The 21,173-nt window shown below is 35.4% G+C and overlaps 1 long non-coding RNA gene and 1 other non-coding gene across 2 annotated transcripts in view; both read right to left on the bottom strand.

The window, feature by feature from the left end:
- The window catches only part of LOC125964687 (uncharacterized), a 480,337-nt gene that overhangs the window by 38,131 nt on the left and 421,033 nt on the right, over positions 1-21,173 (bottom strand). The window lies entirely within an intron of this gene.
- On the bottom strand, positions 18,887-18,959 carry TRNAV-CAC (transfer RNA valine (anticodon CAC)). The gene has a single exon. It is a non-coding gene; the product is annotated as a tRNA-Val (tRNA).

The following is a 21,173-nucleotide window of genomic DNA, read 5'->3' on the forward strand; positions in this document are numbered from 1 at the left end:
AACAGCATTTTCACATCTACATTCAAACTAACACAGTCTAATTCTTCTAAACGTATCACCACTTAACTGAAAATATTAATTAAGGTAATAGTTTCAGGCGACCTACCTAATCATTGGCAATTATCTCTACTTCCCATGCTGGCAGATATCTACACAGGAATAGATGGTGCCATTATCACTGGCAACTGCAGGTACCTCAGACAAGGTTTCTGAGTGTAGGTCTAGGTCAGCTTATTGAAGAAAGTAGTTACTGAAGCTGTTGCAATGTTCAAGGGGAGCTCTATATTTTTTAAAAGAAAACGTACATATCATTTTCTTCTGAGAGTGAAGAGGATATTTATAGTAAAACAAACAGCCAGTCTATTACAAATTATTCAAATTAGCACTGTTTATATACATTCAAGTGAGATTTTTGATGATATTCCTTCCAATTATTTACATCTGAATACGTCTGGATAGATATAAAGTATAAAGTAAATATAAATTTACATATATGGAAAACTAACATTCTACTGTTCTTGAAGTTTTTATACACAAAAATATATCATGGGGAGAGAAAGAGAAAGAGAGAGGAGAGAGAGAATTTCCTTACTCAATTTAAGTGTCTTCTTACACAGAATTGCATTATTTTTAATCATCTTTATTGGAGTAAAATTGCTTTACAGTGGTGTGTTAGTTTCTGCTGTATAACAAAGTGAATCAGCTATATGTAGAATTGCATTTTATATGTGAGCTGATTAATCTGGCTCTCACTGATGGACATTTTTTATATTTCTAATTTGGTTTACTATAAACAATAATGAAATGACGTCTTTGTGTAAGTACATCGGTTCACTTGTGTAATTATTTTCTTTACATTGATTCTTCAAACTCTCATTGCTAAACCAAACTATATTTTATATTTAAACATTAAATGTATTGAATTATTTAATAAATATTGTAATTACTATTCCAAAGAACAAATCATAAAATATTTTTTCTTCATAATATATCCAATACTAGATTTTAGCTATATGTTTTATTTTTCTTAATTTTTAAATTTTTTAACATCTTTATTGGAGTATAATTGCTTTCCAATGGTGTGTTAGTTTTTGCTGTATAACAAGATGTATCAGCTATATGTATACATATATCCCCATATCCCCTCCCTTTTGTATCTCCCTCCCACCCTCCCTATCCCTCCCCTCTAGGTGATCACAAAGCACGGAGCTGATGTCCCAGTGCGATGCAGCTGCTTCCCACTAGCTATCTATTTTATGTTTCATAGTGTATATATGTCCATGCCACTCTCACTTCGTCCCAGCTTACCCTTCCACCTCCCGTGTGCTCAAGTCAATTCTCTACATCTGCGTCTTTATTCTTGTCCTGCCCCTAGGTTCATCAGAATTTTTTTTTTCTTTTTAGATTCCATATATATGTTTTAGCATATGGTATTTGTTTTTCTCTTTCTGACTTACTTCACTTTGTATGACAGACTCTAGGTCCATCCACCTCACTACAAATAACTCAATTTCATTTCTTCTTATGGCTGAGTAATATTCCATTGTGTATGTGTGCCATATCTTCTTTATCCATTCATCTGTCAATGGACACTTTGGTTGCTTCCATGTCCTGGCTATTGTAAACAGAGCTGCAATGAAACTTGTGGTACATGACTTTGTTGAATTATGTTTTTCTCAGGGTATATGCCCAGTAGTGGGATTGCTGTGTTGTATGGTAGTTCTATTTTTAGTTTTTAAAGTAACCTCCATACTGTTCTTCATAGTGGCTGTATCAATTTACATTCCCACCAACAGTGCAAGAGGGTTCCCTTTTCTCCACACCCTCTCCAGCATTTATTTTTGGTAGACTTTTTGATGAAGGCCATTCTGACCGGTGTAAGCTGATACCTCATTGTGGATTTGATTTTCATTTCTCTAATGATTAGAGATGTTGAGCATCCTTTCATGTGTTTACTGGCAATCTGTATATCTTCTTTGGAGAAATGTCTCTTTAGGTCTTCTGCCCATTTTTGGATTGGGTTGTTTGTTTTTTTGATATTGAGCTGCATGAGCTGCTTGTAAATTTTGGAGATTAATCCTTTGTCAGTTGCTTCATTTGCAAATGTTTTCTCCCATTCTGAGGGTTGTCTTTTCATCTTGTTTATGGTTTCCTTTGTTGTGCAAAAGCTTTTAAGTTTCATTAGGTCCCATTTGTTTATTTTTGTTTTTTATTTCCATTTCTCTAAGAGGTGGGTCAAAAAGATCTTGCGGTGATTTATGTCATAGAGTTTTCCGCCCATGTTTTTCCCTAAGAGTTTTATACTGTCTGGCCTTACATTTAGGTCTTTAATCCATTTTGAGTTTACTTTTGTGTATGGTGTTAGGGAGTGTTCTAATTTCATTCTTTTACATGTAGCTGTCCAGTTTTCCCAGCACCATTTTTTGAAGAGGCTGTCTTTTCTCCACTGTATATTCTTGCCTCCTTTATCAAAGATAAGGTGACCATATATGCATGGGTTTATCTCTGGGATTTCTGTTCTGTTCCATTGATCCATATTTCTGTTTTTATGCCAGTACCATACTGTCTTGATTACTGTAGCTTTGTAGTATCGTCTGAAGTCCGGGAGCCTGATTCCTCCAATTCCGTTTTTCTTTCTCAAGATTGTTTGGCTATTCGGGGTCTTTTGTGTTTCCATACAAATTGTGAAATTTTTGTTCTAGTTCTGTGAAAATGCCATTGGGAGTTTGACAGGGATTCCATTGAATCTGTAGATTGCTTTGGGTAGTATAGTCATTTTCACAATGTTGACTCTTCCAATCCAAGAACATGGTATATCTCTCCATCTGTTTGTATCACCTTTAATTTCGTTCATCAGTGTCTTATAGTTTTCTGCATACAGGCTGTTTGTCTCTGTAGTAGGTTTATTCCTAGGTATTTTATTCTTTTTTTTGGATTGGTAAATGGGAGTGTTTCATTAATTTCTCTTTCAGATTTTTCATCATTAGTGTATAGGAAAGCAAGAGATTTCTGTGCATTAATTTTGTATCCTGCTACTTTACCAGATTCATTGATTAGCTCTAGCAGTTTCTTTTCTTTTTTTTTTTTGTGGTACGCGGGCCTCTTACTGTTGTGGCCTCTCCCGTTGCAGAGCACAAGCTCTGGACGCGCAGGCTCAGCGGCCATGGCTCATGGGCCCAGCCGCTCCGCGGCATGTGGGATCTTCCTGGACCGAGGCACGAACCCGTGTCCCCTGCATCGGCAGGCAGACTCTCAACCACTGCGTCACCAGGGAAGCCCGAGCTCTAGCAGTCTCTGATAGCATTTTTAGGATTCCCTATGTATATAGTATCATGTCATCTGCAAACAGTGACAGCTTTACTTCTTCCTTTCTGACTTGGATTCCTTTTATTTCTTTTTCTTGTGTGGCTAAAGCTTCCAAAACTATGTTGAATACTAGTGCTGAGAGTAGGCATCCTTGTCTTGTTCTTGATGTTAGTGGAAATGGTTTCAGTTTTTCACCAATGAGAAGGATGTTGGCTGTAGGTTTGTCGTATATTGCCTTTATTATGTTGAGGTAAGTTCCCTCTATGCCTACTTTCTGGAGTGTTTTTCTCATAAATGGGTGTTGGATTTTGTCGAAAGCTTCTGCATCTATTGAGATTATCATATGTTTTTTCTCCTTTGTTTGTTAATATGCTGTATCACATTGATTGTTTTGCATATATTGAAGAATCGTTGCATTCCAGGGATAAACCCCACTTGATCAAGGTGTATAATCCTTTTAAAGTGCTCTTGGATTCTGTATGCTAGTATTTTGTTGAGGATTTTTGCATCTATGTTCATCAGTGATATTGGCCTGTAGTTTTCTTTTTTGTGACATCTTTGGTTTTGGTAGCAGGGTGATGATGGCCTTGTAGAATGAGTTTTGGAGTGTTCCTCCCTCTTCTATATATTGGAAGAGTCTGAGAAGGATAGGTGTTAGCTCTTCTCTAAATGTTGGATAGAATTAACCTGTGAAGCCATCTCGTCCTGGGGTTTTGTTTGTTGGAAGATTTTTAATCACAGTTTCAATGTCAGTTCTTATGATTGGTCTGTTGACATTTTCTGTTTCTTCCTGGTTCAGTCTCAGAAGGTTGTGCTTTTCTAAGAATTTGTCCATTTCTTCCAGGTTGTCCATTTTATTGACATATAGCTGCTTGTAGTAATCCCTCATGTTTCTTTGTATTTCTGCAGTGTCAGTTGTTACTTCTCCATTTTCACTTCTAATTCTGTTGGTTTGAGTCTTCTTCCTTTTTTTCTTGATGAGTCTGGCTACTGGTTTATCAATTTTGTTTATCTTCTCAAAGAACTAACTTTTAGTTTTATTGATCTTTGCTATCATTTCCTTCATTTCTTTTTCATTTCTTTCTGATCTGATCATTATGATTTTTTTTCCTTCTGCTAAGTATGAGGTTTTTTTTGTTCTTCTGTCTCTAATTGCTTTAGGTGTAAGAATAGTTTGTTTATTTGAGATGTTTCTTGTTTCTTGAGGTAGGATTGTATTGCTGTAAACTTCTTAGAACTGCTTTTGCTGCATCCCATAGGTTTTGGGTCATCATGTTTTCATTGTCATTTGCTTCTAGGTATTCTTTGATTTCCTCTGATTTCTTCAGTGATATCTTTGTTATTTAGTAGCCTATTTTTAGCCTTTATGTGTTTGTATTTTTTACAGTTTTTTTTCCTGTAATTGGTATCTAGTCTCATAGCGTTGTGGTTGGAAAAGATACTGGATATGATTTCAGTTTTCTTAAATTTACCGAGGCTTCATTTGTGACCCAAGATACGATCTAACCTGGAGTATGTTTCATGAGCACTTGAGAAGAAAGTGTATTCTGTTGTTTTTGGATGGAATGTCCTATAAATATCAATTATGTCTATCTGGTCTAATGTGTCTTTTAAAGCTTGTGTTTCCTTATTTATTTTCATTTTGGATGATCTGTCCAATGGTGAAAGTGGGGTGTTAAAGTCCCCTACTATAATTGTGTTACTGTCGATTTCCCCTTTTATGGCTGTTAGCATTTGCCTTATGTATTGAGGTGCTCCTATGTTGGGTACATAAATATTTAAAATTGTCATATCTTATTCTTGGATTGATCCCTTGATCATTATGTAGTGTCCTTCTTTGTCTCTTATAATAGTCTTTATTTTAAAATCTATTTTGTCTAATATGAGTAAAACTACTCCAGCTTTCCTTTGATTTCCATTTGCATGGAATATCTCTTTTCCATCACCTCACTTTCAGTCTGTATGTGTCCCTAGGTCTGAAGTGGGTCTCCTGTAGACAGCATATATACGAGTCTTGTTTTTGTGTCCATTCAGCCAGTCTATGTCTTTTGGTTGGAGCATTTTATCCATTTACATTTAAGGTAATTATCTCTGTGTATGTTCCTATTACCATTTTCTTAATTGTTTTGGGTGTTTTTTTAGGTCTTTTCCTTCTCCTGTGTTTCCTGCCTAGAGAAGTTCCTTTAGCATTTGTTGTATAGCTGGTTGGGTAGTGCTGAATTCTCTTAGCTTTTGCTTGTCTGTAAAGCTTTTATTTTCTCCATCAAATCTGAATGAGATCCTTGCTGAGTAGAGTAATTTTGGTTGTTGGTTTACCCCTGTCATCACTTTAAATATGTCCTGCCACTGCCTTCTGACTTGCCGAGTTTCTACCGGAAGATTAGTCGTTACCCTTATGGGGATTCCCCTGTATACTATTTGTTGCTTTTCCTTTGCTGCTTTTAATATTTTGTCTTTTATTTAATTTTTGATAGTTTGATTAATATGTGTCTTGGCGTGTTTCTCCTTGGATTTATCCTGTATGGGACCCTGCACTTCCTGGACTTGATTGTTTATTTCTTTTCCCATATTAGGGAAGTTTTCAACTATAATCTCTTCAAATATTTTCTCAGACCCTTTCTTTTTCTCTTCTGTTTCTAGGATCCCTATAATTACAATATTGGTACATTTAATGTTGTCCAAGAGGTCTTTGACACTGTCCTCATTTCTTTTCTTGCTTTTTTTTAATTCTGTTCTGTGGGAGTTATTTCCAGTATTTTATCTCCCAGGTCACTTATCTGTTCTTCTGCCTCAGTTATTCTGCTATTGATTCCTTCTAGCGAATTTATTGTGTTGTTCATCATTATTTATTTGCTCTTTAGTTCTTCTAGGTGCTTGTTGAACGTTTATTGTAATTTCTCTATTCCAGTTCCAAGATTTTGAATCATCTTTACTATCATTACTCTGAAGTCTTTTTCAGGTCGACTGACTATTTCCTCTTCATTTGTTTGGTCTGGTGGGTTTTTACCTTGCTCCTTCATCTGCTACATATTTCTCTGTCTTCTCATTTTGCTTAACTTACTGTGTTTGTGGTCTCCATTTCACAGTCTGTGGGTTCATAGTTCCCATTGTTTTTGGTGTCTACCTCCAAGGGGTAAGGTTGGTTCAGTGGCTTGTGTAGGCTTCCTGATGGAGGGAACTGGTGCCTGTTTTCTGGTGGGTGGGGCTGGATCTTGTCTCTATGGTGGGCAGGACCACGTCCGGTGGTGTGTTTTAGGGTGTCTGTGAACTTTATTATGATTTTACGTAGCCTCTCTGCTAATGGGTGGGTTTGTGTTTCTGTCTCGCTAGTTGTTTGGCATAGGGTGTCCAGCACTATAGCTTGCTGGTCTTTGAGTGGAACTGGGTCTTAGCATTGAGACAAAGATCTCTGGGAGAACTCTTGCTGACTGAGATTACATGGGGCCAGGAGGTCTCCGTGGTCCAGTGTCCTGAACTTGGCTCTCCCACCTCAGAGTCTCAGGCCTGACACCATGCCAGAGCACCAAGTTCCTGTCAGGCACACAGCTCAGAAGAAAAAGAAGAAAAAAAAGAAAGAAAAAAAATTAAATGAATAAATATATAATAAAATAATTTAAATTAAAAAATTAAAAAAAAAATATTAAAATAGAAAGGTACCAGGATCTTGGTTTTGTTGAGAGCAACGAAACCAATAAACAAATCCACCAATGATAACAGGCACTAAAAACTATACTAAGATAAACATAAAAATCAGAAACAAGTCAGTCACAGAGAGCAAACCCCATGTCTACATTTGCTCCCAAAGTCTACTGCCTCAATTGTGGGTTGACTCGTTGTCTCTTCAGGTGTTCCACAGATGCAGGGTACCTTCAGTTGATTGTGTGGATTTAATCCGCTGCTGCTCAGGGTACGTGGAGAAGTTTCCCTTTCCCTTCTTTGTTCGTACAGCTCCTGGGTTCAGCTTTGGTTTTTACCCCTCCTCTGCGTGTAGGTTGCCTCAGGCTTTTGTTCCCACCCAGACAGGATGGGTTAAAGCAGTGGCTGATTAGGGGGCTCTGGCTCACTCATGCCTGAGAGAGGGAGTGGTACGGTAGTTATAATTTGAATGAGGGGCGAGCCTGCGGCAGGCAGAGGCTGGCATGACATTGCAACATCCTGAGGTGTGCCATGTGTTCTCCCGGGGAAGTTGTCCCTGGATCATGGGACCCTGGCAGTGGCGGGCTGCACAGGCTCCCAGGGTGGGGTGGTGTGGGTAGTGACCTGTGCTTGCACACAGGCTTCTTGGTGGCTGTAGCAGCAGTGTTAGCATTTCATGCCCGTCTCTGGTGTCTGAGCTGATAGCCACAAGCTGAGCTCGTGCCCATCTCTGGAGCTCACTAAGGTGGTGCTCTGCTTTCTGTGGGCAGACAGGGAAGGAATCCCCTGTCCTCGTGCACCCTGAAACAATGGTCTCTTGCCTCTTAGGCAGGTCCAGACTTTTTCCTGGACTCCCTCTCAGCTAGCTGTGGCGCACTAGCCCCCTTTAGACTGTGTTCATGCAGCCAACCCCACTCCTCTACCTGGGGTCTCACCTCTGAAGCCCAAGCCTCAGCTCACAGCCCCCGCTCGCACCGGCAGGTGAGCAGACAAGTCTCTTGGGCTGGTGAGTGCTGGTTGGCACTGATCCTCTGTGTGGGAGTCTCTCCGCTTTGCCCTCTCACCCCTTTTGCTGTGCTCTCCTCCGTGGCTCTGAAGATTCCCCCCCAACCACCCCCTGTCTCTGCCAGTGAAGGGGCTTCCTAGTGTGTGGAAGCCTTTCCTCCTTCACAGCTCCCTCCCAGAGGTGCCGGTCCCGTACCTATTCTTTTGTGTCTGTTTCTTCTTTTTTCTTTTGCCCTACCCCGATATGTGGGGAGTTTCTTGCCTTTTGGGAAATCTGAGGTCTTCTGCCAGTGTTCAGTAGGTGTTCTGTAGGAGTCGTTCCACATGTAGATGTGTTTTTGATGTATTTGTGGGGAGGAAGGTGACCTCTACCTCTTACTCCTCCGCCATCTTGAAGGTCCCCCTAGCTATATGTTTAGACTTTATCAATCCAGTGGTTGAAAAATCATACCTCATCCTTTCAATTGTCTTTATTTTAATACTAAAGATTTTGAACATTTTTTTAAGCATTTCTTTGTTCATTTGAATGGTCCTTTTTGTGAAACAAATGTTTATGTACTTTGAATATTTTCTAGTTTAGTGATGAACTTTTTCTAACTACTCTGTGGTTGATTGGCTTAATATTTCTAGTTATTTAACTCCCTTTTCCTTCCATGAGGTTTGTTTTTACCCTCTCTTCTTAAATCGGGCTTGACCACGTGATTGGCGTTGACCATGGAATGTGACTGAATGTGATGGGTGGTGCTGTGGAGCAGAAACCATGGGAGTCATTTATAGCCCAGCCATTGCTCTTTCTCTCTGTGCTACAGGAGCCTTTTCTCCTAGAGAGATTTACAGTGTAACACAAGAACAAAAGAAATGTTCAATCTAAGCCATAGAGGTTTTGGGGATTGTTCTTTGATGCATTATAACCTTGCCTAAACTGATTGATAAAAATTCATAAAAAAATATTTCTATACATTATGGGCAGCAATTCTTTAGGTTTCTTTATTGGGGTTTTGTTTTCCACACAGCATTTGCTTCCAACAAACTCAGCTACCAGTGTAGAATTAAAATGCTCATTGAATGTAAGTTTCCAGTACTTCAGTCTTCATTTTTAGATTAGTACACAGTCTAACTTTTTGCTCCAATAAGTCTATGGTATTTAGATTTTTAAAAACTTTTTGACAAGATAAGTATTCATTGTAGATATTCTGTCTGATGATAGGTATACATTCATGGTTCTCTTTAAAAATTACAAGTAAATTGACACCTAAAGGAAAAACAAATAGAAAGCCCCATGTTATTTAATATCACTATAAAAGTTATTTTTGTAGGAAAAGGACACATCCTTGTTTATCTTTCCTCTCCAACTACCTCATTTGCATCTCCTTAGGTATTTTTAAAATACTGAGCCAAATTCTCCTAATTTTATAGGACCCAGTTTAAGCTTTACTTTTTCATTAGTACACTTTTTTCCCTCTGTATTCTCATAAATCACTGTAGCACTTTTAGCTGGTAATTGGTATTTAACATTTTATTACAAACTGATTTAATGATAACTTGGTTCGTATTCACATTATCTTCCTAAAAATGTAATATCCCTGATGTCAGAATTCAGACCTTAATCTAAAGCACTCAAAATACTTAGCATAATACTAGACAGCGAAGAAATGGTCAATAAATTTAAGCCTTAAAACAGATGTATACATTCTTCATAATTTCGATCTCATCACAAAGAAAATAGCACACTATATGTTCACTCCTCATTCTAACTCACTTTTCATCCTTCAAAGTATTAAGTAAAAAATATGTGTGATAAATATGGAGGAAATAGTTTTATGACTGATTGAGAAATGACAGTAGTCATTAATTGGATTTGATCAAAAAGGGTTCCTACCAATTCAGCTTCATTATTTTTATTTTATGTAACAAAAATTTATCAAAGTAGGCATAACACCAAAAATTGTTATTTATGTAAATAAATCTTTATCATTTTATCTAAGATAACATAGTATTGTAAAAGGGAAAAGCAATATGAGAAGATTTGTTATCTTAAAATTAAAGTGAACTTACAATAAAATATATGCTAGAAATAAGAAAATTTATTAATAGCACAAGGAAAGGACAATGGATAATAATGTTAGGGGTAATATCTTAAGTTAGTGTATCATATTTTCGTTATTACCATCTAAGTAACTCAATCTTATTAAAACTAAGTTAAAAATTGAAAAAAATAATTTAAAAATATTGTTTACAAAGACTTGCACAATATTGTTGAATCTTAATTTCAATAGAAATTTTTAGATACGTCTCTTTGAACATCACATGCAAATGTCAAAATATTGACTCAGTGAGAAAATATATGAGAAGGTATTTGGGACATTAATTTATTTTCATTTGAATTGACTCAGAGTGAAAGTCAAAATATTTGTGTTTAGGAAAAGAAAGTAACTGCAGTTTTTGTTCCAAAGTAGTTCATTTAAATAGAAGCCTCCTACTTATGAGTGGGCTGTATTCTAAATAGTGATGTGTAAATCAATTATTTGAACATTGGAATGTATTTTCCCTTGCTGTAATATAATAAATGGTGGCTTTGTTACTTATATAAACAGTTCCACAAACTCAGGGTGTGAATATAGTTAGACTTACTTTTTTTTTTTTTCCTTTATAATTAATTGGCTAAAACTCTTCTCTGTTAAAGGGGTACCACTGTGAAATATAGAGGAGATGAGAAAAGTAAGACTACAAACTGGGGTGAAACATTTGTAAATCACATGTCTGGTAAAGCTCTTTTATCTAGAATCTGTAAAGAACTCTCAAAACCTAAGCTTAAAAAATCCAGTTAGAAAATCTGAGAAAGAGATATGGATGGCAAATAAACACATGAAAATATGTTCATCATCATTTACCATTAGTGATATGCAAATTAAAATCACTATGAAACATCACTGCACACTTATTCAAACATTTAAATTTTTAAGAATGTGACAAAACCAAATAGTGGTGAGAAAATGGATAAATTGTATCATCCATACATTTCTAGTGAAAATACAAAATGGTACAGGCAACTCTAAAAAATAATTTGGTAGTTTGTTATAAAATTGTACAGGTACTAACCAGACAACTCAGCAGTCATGTTCTTGGGCACTTATCCCAGAGAATGAAAACATACATTCACATTAAAACCTGTACATGAATCTTCCTATTGGATTTTTGTAACAGTTCCAAACTGGAAACATTTGAATATCCTTCAGTGTGTAAATGTTTAAATAACTGTGCCATATTCACACCATGGAATTCTAGTCAACACCAAAAATAAACACAATACATGTAATAATTTAGATGGATTTCTAGGATATTATTATTGGTGGAAAACAATTTCTGAAGTTTAAAAACCATATGTTTTCATTTGTATAACATTATATAACGTTCTGGAAATTCTAATGGTAGAGAACACTTTAGTAGTTGTCAGGAGACAGAGACTAGGCTTGTAAATATAAAGGGCTAGTATGACGGAGTTTCCTAGTAGTGTTGGAAGAGTTCATATGTATGATGAAATTGTTTGGAACTATGTACCCATAGTACTGCAACTGCAACACCTGGTGGCTCAGCTCTGCTCTTGACAGTATCTACTCCTATCAAATAAATGTATTGAGGGGACATGCTGGTTGTCTAAATATGACTGTTTATAGTACAAGCATATAATTGAACTGCAGAAAGATTAACTCCTAAAAAAAGTGTACATGATATCACCCAGTTCTAGTGTTATACAAGTTATGTTGCCTCTGGGGGAAAAATCTTTCAAATTGTCTGAATATAATTATTATCGAGAAGATGTGAACTACCTATTCAGAAGGGGGAAACAAATGAACAGCAATGCAAGATTCTATAAACCTATTCAGAAGGATGTGCATGATATTTATTGCAACAATATTATCTATCTACAGAAAGATTGATAATAAATATTAAATCAATAACATGTGTGATTAAATTAAAAACATGCTTCTGAAGAGTATAATATCCTGTAATTAATATACTACTAAGAAGATATATGATCTGATGTTGCCTTGATATCGAATTATTCATTTTAAATAAAATTGGCTTGACCTCCCATCTCTGTCCTGTGGAAAATCTGATACCCAGTATAGGATGTCTACTAGTGGCTTAAATTCTCATTTCCAAGGTCTGTTCTTATCACTTTCTTGTTCCCATTTTAATAATAATTGCACTTCCAGTAATGCCTGTAGCCTTCTCTATGCCTTATATTTAGCCAAATGTGAAACACATACCCACTTCCAAGATTTATTAAAAATACTGGGCACATTCTTTCTAGTATAATTTTAGATTTGATAGAAAATATAAACCATAGCAATAAAAATACAATATAAAACATTCCCCATTCTTAAAAAGTCCCCGGCTGTGTATTTCCACAGAGGATTTCAGTGGAGTTGCTTTTCTCTCTTGTTATCTCTCCTTCTCTTCAGACTTGTTTTTCATCTCTGCCCATTCAAGCCAGGCCTAGAGAATGTTACTTCTATATGCATCCATATGCGTTGGACATTTTTCTGAGCAGAGGTATTTTTCTTCATGAGAAGAAATCTGCAATGGTCTCTTATTTGTTTATTTATTTCCTATCTTGCTGTTAGGGAATTGTCAAACAAGAGCTATAGTTAAGTGATGTAATCCATTTAATAAAGGTCACATTTGAAGTGCAGTAGCTCCAGAATTAATAAATACTCCAATATGTGAATAGTGAGAGAGTGCACAGAATATGCAAATCTATACAATGGGAAATGTATTAGAGACTGTGGCAAGAATCTTTAACTCAGTACAACAGATAAATGGAAACAATATAAATATTTATTCATCACTTTCTATGTGCCAAGCAGTGTAAGAACATCACCTATTTTATTTTTTAAATCTCTACAACCACACTCTTCATTAATATTACTGTCTCTTTTAACAGATTTGTGAAAACTGGAACCCATGGTCCTATACCTAATAAAATAACAGAGCCAAGAGTCTAAAAATTTTATTCTGATTACAGAGTCCACACTTGTATCCATAAATCAGGACTTTTTGGCTCTTTGTGAGAGTATTTCATTGATAAGATGGAATTTTTTAAATATTTTATTTCATGGAATCCAAAATAATTACCAAATGTTTAATTAGCAAGAAAAAATTTATATTAATGTGATATCAATTATTTGTGTAAGATCTGTCCTACTCTGCAAAGTCAGTATATAACCTTCCAATTCTTTGATTTAAGGGAAAGTAATTTATATGCATTTCTCCATAGTAAAATATGCAAAGTCTTCAGGAAGACAATTAGAAACTGCACTGAGAAATGCATGTTTAGTAACAAGAAACATATTGAGAGTGTACAGAAAGTCTTTCTTTTGTATATATTTTATTCCCTTCTTTGCTCTCACACACTTTATTATTACTCCTCTAGCTTCTAAATAAGATTGATTGATGAGTTGATTACAGGGGTGCCTGAGCACAGATTGTGGGAAGTCTTAGTGTGACTCGGTATGCCATAAATCAAACAGCAGGTGAGTGGGAAACACAGTTCCCTGACTCACAAAATATAATAATAAAAATGTAAATAAATAAACTAGCCTCCTTTATTAGGAGATAACCAGTATCAGTAATAACTCTGATAATATATAGGATTCAGTTACACATTTTCCTTTTATATACAAATTTTAAAATATTTATAATGTACAAGCTATTATACTAGGCAGCATGGGAGATTTAAGTGTGAAAAAACAAGGTACTTGTCAATGACATCACCATCAAGTAGAGGAAGTAAAATCGAGCACTATAGCATAGAGTAGAAATTAACAGCAAATGTTTAAGATTATTTGGAAGAGAAGAAATTTATGTTTTCTGAGGTAATGATTTGAAGAACAGAGAAATATTCTTAGAAGGGGCTTCCATGCACATAATGATGAAAAACAATGGCATTCAAGGTGGAAATAGCAATGTGAGTATTGATCCTCCCATTTTCACAACAAAACAGGCTTCTTCATTTCCTTACTCTCACTCAGTGTGGACACAATTTAGGCATCCATTGCTGTAAATACTCTTTTCGTTCATCATTCTTTCCATCCTGTTCTTTTGATTCCTTAGTATGTGCCAGTCACTACAATAAGCTCTGAATAAAGAAGAGAGAGCCAAAGTCTCTGTCCTCAAGGAAATCTTAATCTAGAGAATCTTTTTCCATGTCAGAAATGCCTCTTCAATTTTCCCTCCTGTCCATTTCGTGGTCACTGGTTTAGTATATGTTATCATCACCTGTTCACAGAACTATTTTGACCAACAATTTCTTAGACTTCCCCACTTTACACCCACCTGTTGTTGAGGGTTTTCCTTGGCGCTCTCTGTTGGCAGGAGAGGAAATCAAGCCACACTACTGAAATTAGGCAATCACTGAAAAAGTACATGGACCAAAATATAGATGACAATTATGTGCATAAATGATAGCAGAATACATGAAAAAACATCCACATTATAATGTTCATTTCAGAGCTATTTCTAATGGTGAAATAAAAATATAATTCAAATCTCCATCAATACTATGGTGATATAAAAAATAGTGCATAATCATTAAAAGTGATGATACCATTTATAATTTCTGACCTACAAAAGATGTCCATGATTTTTTTTTTTTTTTTTTTTTGCGGTACGCGGGCCTCTCACTGTTGTGGCCTCTCCCGTTGCGGAGCAGTGGCTCCGGACGCGCAGGCTCAGTGGCCATGGCTCACGGGCCCAGCTGCCCTGCGGCATGTGGGATCTTCCCGGACCGGGGCACGAACCCGCGTCCCCTGCATCGGCAGGTGGACTCTCAACCACTGCGCCACCAGGGAAGCCCTCCATGATGTGTTTTTAAACGTGTGTGTCTATATGTTTGACAGAGATGAGAACCCTGAAGGAATATGTTTTAAATCACTAAAATTGGTTACTGCTGTGTCAAGGAATTATGGTTGGCAATTGAACATTCTTTCTAAGATCTTTATAATAATTCATCAAAATCCTAATATAAATATATATTGATTTATATATAAAACAAATATATTCATATTATAAAAATGGAGTTTTTTACATACATAAAGATTAAAGCAACACTATTTTGTACAGTCAATGATATAACATTGGAGGTTATGTATACATAGGAAAATATACTTAGCAGTTTTTTAATTTACTTATCTGTATTAGAAAAAAATTCTGCCACTGTTTTTGATTAGATCATCATAATTGCATATTAAAGACTTTCATGGAGCTGGCCTAAATTGCTCAGCAAATTATAGGCATTATGATTTAGTCAGAAGTCTACTAGATATAAAAACCTGAAAAAAGATATTTTTACAGATTTAGGCTGTGAAGATCTCTTTATTTCTCCAAGGAGCTTATAAATATTTAAAGATAAAAAGGCTCTCTAACTGTGACAGATGATTTAGGTAAAATATTTGAAAAAACATTTAAATGATAAAATTTTCTGACAGTGATCAATAATACCAGGTTTCACATAACCAGGGGGGAAAATTAGTGTCAGTCAGAAGTTTAGCTAATAATATGGGATCGCAGTATTAATATTCCTGGGGATAATTTTTTTCAAATTGTGTCATATTTTTTCTGGGTTATTTTATCACGGAGCAGAAAAGTCTAATTTGTAAAGAAATCCTTATGAGGTGTTGGGAGGCTAAAAGAATCAAAATCTGAGTATACAAAGAGCCGAACAAGATCTACATGAACTTCTATCAATCCTCCAATCCTTTTCATAGTTTACATTATTGGGTGTTTTATTCTTTTCCCATCATTCCATTCAATTTAACTCTGGATTATACTTGGGATTATGATGATCTGGTTAGATTCTAACTCAACAAACATCACAGTATTCTTCCACAACTTCCTTCCTTAGTTAAAACTCGACAGTTTCCAAGTTCAATTTTGTCTCCCATAACGACTTCCTCACTTTCTTTCATGACTTTTGCCACTGTCATTACTCAAGCCCCTCTCTTTTCTTTCAAGACCTCAGTTACCCACATGTTAGGTCACTTGGCATTGTCCCACAGTTCACTACATATTTTTTTTTTTTTCTGTTCAACTTCAGTCATCTTTTTTCTACAGTGTATAATCTTCCATTAATGCATTAATGCTCTCCAATGTATTCTTCATCCCAGACATTGTAATTTCCGTCTCAAGAAATTTGATTTGGGTGCTTCTTTTTTTTTCAGTAGTTCTAACTAAAATATATGTAATACAGTTACAATACTTGTTTTAAAGTTCTTATCTACTAATCTAACATCTGTGTCAGTTCTGGATTGGTTTCAGTTGGTTGCTATTCTCTTCATTATGGTTGATTCATCAAAATAGAGACTATATCCTCCCAGATGAAGCTCAGCCACAGAGAACTGAAGTGATATGTCGGATTGGTAGAGTATTCAAGAGTAATATTCCATGAAATACGTGTGAGGAGTTCTGTGTGATCTTGGAGTGGTTTTGGAAGACTTTTTGTTTGAGGAAAGACTAGCTGGCTCCTCCCTTAAAGTTCAAAGTGCGTATTTTCCCCGATGGCAGGACACATATTATTTGAATAATAATGAAAAGCAGAAGAATTTATGTTCCTCACTTTTCTGTTGAATTTTTAGCACAATAACAGCTTGAGAAAAGACATACAATGATGTTCATTTCAAACAGTAAAACATTGAAAAATTAATTTCTAACTAAACTAAAACCCAATTGTGTGCATAAAAATGGTTGGAATATAATGATTCCTTGGCAAGTGAGAAAAGGGGAGGACTTTGCTGAAGAAGTGTTTATCATTTGTCTTTTGTCTGCACATTTATTTCCTCCCTATATGATTCTGATAGACTGCATCAAGGATATAATTCTCTTTCTGGTGCTTGTTTTGATGTTAACCCTACAAACAGAAAGGATAGTGTATGTTTCTGTATAAACAGGTCAAAGATGGCCTAGAAATTAGTTCACATTATGCTGTCACTTACATCATATTACAAGATTCTTAGAATAGCTAAGGTGTCAGCATTGATGTGGACTCACTATGCCCATTTTATAATTGGTGGATGTAAAGTTTAGAAAGGTTAAGAGCTTGCAATCATAAGATAAATCTATGAAGGATTTATAAACAAGCCCAGAATTTCCAGTTTCAAATCCAGTATTCTGCCCTCTGCCTCAGCCATTTTTTTAAGTTTGCATGTTAGAGGCAGTAGGACTTCTACTGTTTTAGATAACATCAATGAAATACCATAATTGTACTCTTGATTATGTTTAAGATACAAAGAAACTTTAGTCTACATTCATTATTTTTAGCTAAAAGTTTCAGTTTGAATATTAATTTTATTTAAATAATGTTCGTAGAAATTTTAGAGAGAAAATTAAAATTACTTTATGTGCAGAATACAATCTCCATTTGCTTTGACAACTCTTAGTTCATGTATGCAAAATAAGTCTACCTTTTTGTATATAAAATTAAGATGCAATGCCAGGATATCATTGACTGCTTAATTAAAGCAATTAGGATTGTAGTGAATCATGGCACAACTTACCTTAAGAGGTGTGAGCAGACTACGTCACAGGCTATGATACAGTAAATAGTCATTGAGTTCAAAATACTTCCCACATAATAAAACATAAAGCATATTTGAGTGCTAAAGCTTCATTCATTCTTAACATTGTAGATGCATTTAGAAAAAAAGAAAAACCTTAGAGGTTACCTGCTTTTCAAGACTTGACTTGGTGCACATCATATAGAAGGACTTCCACATGCTGACTTATTACTCAAAACAATGAAGTCCCCAATAGAAAGCATTTCTTTGCTTGGAGTGTCCTTTAATGTACCTGTCTTAGGAACCTTTGGTGGTAGTAGGTAGCTGGCTGAGGGTTCAGGGAGATAGACCCTACCTGTGTCTCTATCTTTCTATTAGAGAGCTATTATTGCCTCTCTCACCTTATCTGAGAAGGGATTAGAAGACTGGCCGCATTGCATTAGCATGGACTTTGAAATGACAATCTCGGAATCAAATTCCAGTCTCAGCATTCATTTCCCTGTAAATTAGGGCAGGGTGCTTAATTTTTCTGAGAGGCAGTTTCAGCAGTGATACAGTTATATCTGCCTCATAAACAGGAGTAGATCCAGATTTTATGGGACCTAAAGCAATACTTTTGGGAGTGCTCTTTAAGGAAAAGGATACAAAATAGGAATGGTTGTGAATATTTATTTAGAATTAACAAAAAAAAGCACAATAGAAATTTGAAGAAGCTGACAAATTCATCATACATTAAAAAAAATTCAACTCTCTATAATTAACTGCCAGACATATCATTTATTGTACTTTGGCTTTGGCTATATATTCTCTGATTATTTCTTTATAACACTTTTAAATTATTATTTTCTTTAGAGAGAATGCTATTCAATATTTCCACTAGCATGGTTGATTATTTTTAAATTAATAATGACAATTTACAAAAGGTTCTTTCAGTTTCACAAATAAGTATTGATTACGTCATGTGGATTTTAAAAATTATTTTGAAGCTTGGGAAACTTCCATTGAGTTTCTTTTGTATATGAGATATTTCAGATATACTTTCTGTAGTATTGCTATAGGTTTGTGTCCTAGAAACATAAGAATTTTATTAAATTTTGTTTTACATAATTCTCATTTTTAAATGCATGATGTTTTTGTAGTCATATGTATTACCAAGTATATGCCTGACAGAGAGAAATTCTCCTCTGATTTAGGCGCTGATGAGAACTAAATACTCTTCTTACAATTTTATACTTATGACTAAAAGAATATTCTAATAACAACAAAATCTTTTTTAAAAAAAATATTTATTGATTTATTTGGTTCTTCCAGATCTTAGTTGCTGCATGTGGGCCCCTTAGTTGTGACATGTGAACTGTTAGCTGCAGTATGCATGTGGGATCTATTTCCCTGGCCAGGGATCGAACCTGGGCCCCCTGCATTGTGAGCACAGAGTCCTAGCCACTGCGCCACCAGGGAAGTTCCAAATCTTTTGAGCTCTGTCCTTTTCATACCTCTATTATTTACATATTTCTTTTGTTGCGTATCTTGGGACACATTTATATCCCATCGTGATCTGTGGCTGTAAAAGTTTGTGACATGATTATGGGTGACTCAGCACAGGGCCCGTAGGGGTACCCACCATTCCTATATGGTGGATTCAAAATGCCTTGACAGTACATGAAAGCGGTTTCATCTACTAAATACAAAGTTTATGTATCCCCAACTCAACTTCTGCTACCATCTAGCCAAGATGCCCATGGCTGCTTCAGTGTTCCCTGACACAAAAGGAGAGGTGTGACAGAGGGGAAGTTGTTACTTGAAGAGATTATCAGTCTTAACTAACTGTTAAAATATTTTAATTGTATAAATTTAACATAATTATAGGACCATACGAAACAACGGCTACTGTCTCACCTTTGAGTCTTTGTGAGCAAATGGCCCTGAAGTTTAAGATTCATTAGGTACGTGGTAAATCTTCTGGTTTAATGTTTACTGAATGTGTAAATTAAAGAGCGTATTCAACTGTATATATTTTGATATTATCCCCACAAAAGCTACTGACATATAATGCAATAAAGGAATACCACCTATTTTTCTATTTCAAATTCAGAAATTCTTATGCTAATTAGAAGCAAGGTTCTAGATATAATATTAATAAGATTCTTCTTGGTCCTCATCATCAATAAAGAATTGACCAAATATTTTCAGCTTAATTTTTTAAGTCAGAGAGTAACATTTTATTAAAATACAACCATATACATTTTAATTATAAACCTCAGATTAATAATTTATTAAAATATACAAACATCTTGGTAAAATTAAGCATTTTCCGATTTTTTCTGAAATTTCTTTTGACAATTTTATCATGAAAAAAATAACCTGTGATCATTTTACATCGTCTAAAGAAAATAATTTAATAAACCTATTTGGGCATTATTGAAGTTTTTATTATCCTGTAGTAACTCCTTAATAATGAAAACTTTCTCTTCCAAAGAATCTATTATTATTATCATTTTTAGAGGTCTAGCTCTTTCGACTGAAAAAGATAAACAACCTAAAAGTTGAGAATTATTTTATTTGGCAGACAGAACTGAGGACTTAAGCCAGGAAGATAGCTTCTCAGCTCTGAGGGATGCTCTGAAGAGATAAGGAAGGAGACAGGGTATATAGGAGTTTTTGCAACAAAACCAGGCAGTCTGAACAAGACACCAAAAGATTACTGTTAATTAAAGAAAAACAGACATCTCAAGTTAATGAATTTAGTGCTTTTTTATGTATGGGAACATGCAAGAGTCTGGGCTCTTTAAAATCATTCCTTTGATATGCACCTCAGCTATCTAGGGCCAGTATCCTGTTCTTTTCCATCCTGAATCCCCTTAGGGTACACAGTCTGGGGCTGCTGCAGTGGCTGATGGCTAATGGCTTGATGGCTGCAACATCCTTTGTTTACTGATATGGTGGGTGACTTTCTTTGTAGACAGTCCCCTGGGTGATGATTTTGCATGAATTCCAGAAATTCTCTAACATTTTTATCAGCTTCCTGAAATTCTGTATGTTAGAATTTGCCATTTCACTTGATAATCAATTTGAATTCCATTTCCATTATATTTTGTGATATCTAATATATAGAAAAGTTAGACTGGTCAAACAGACAGGGATACACATTATTGTAAAATAGGGACAGCTGATTTGGGGAAGAGTATATCAGTCTGCTTGGATCACCATGACAAAATACCAGACTGGGTAGCTTAAACAACAAAAAATAGTTTGTCACAGTTTCGAAAGCCAGAAGTCTAAGGTCAAGGTGCAAGCAGAGTTGGTTTCTGGTGAGACCTCTCTTCCTGACTTGTAGATGGACACCTTCTCATTGTGTCCTTACATGGTCTTTTCTCTGAATGCATAGAGAGAAAGAGAGAGAGATCTTTGGTGTCTCTTCCTCTTCTTATAAGCAAACCAGTCCTAAAGTGTTAGGTCTCTAGCTTTATGACTTCATTTAACCTTAACCTTCTTTAAAAATTCTATCTCCAAATACAGTCACGTTGGGGGTTTATGGCTTCAACATATGAATTTTGAGGGAACACAATTCAATCCATAACCAGGACTAATATAATGAATTCTCAGTTTATTAAAAATATGTTCATATTAATGTTAGTTTGCTCTAAACTCTACATAATGAATATTTAGATAATA

This window comes from Orcinus orca, chromosome 6, assembly GCF_937001465.1.
Source record: "Orcinus orca chromosome 6, mOrcOrc1.1, whole genome shotgun sequence".
Classification (NCBI taxonomy): Eukaryota; Metazoa; Chordata; class Mammalia; order Artiodactyla; family Delphinidae; genus Orcinus; species Orcinus orca.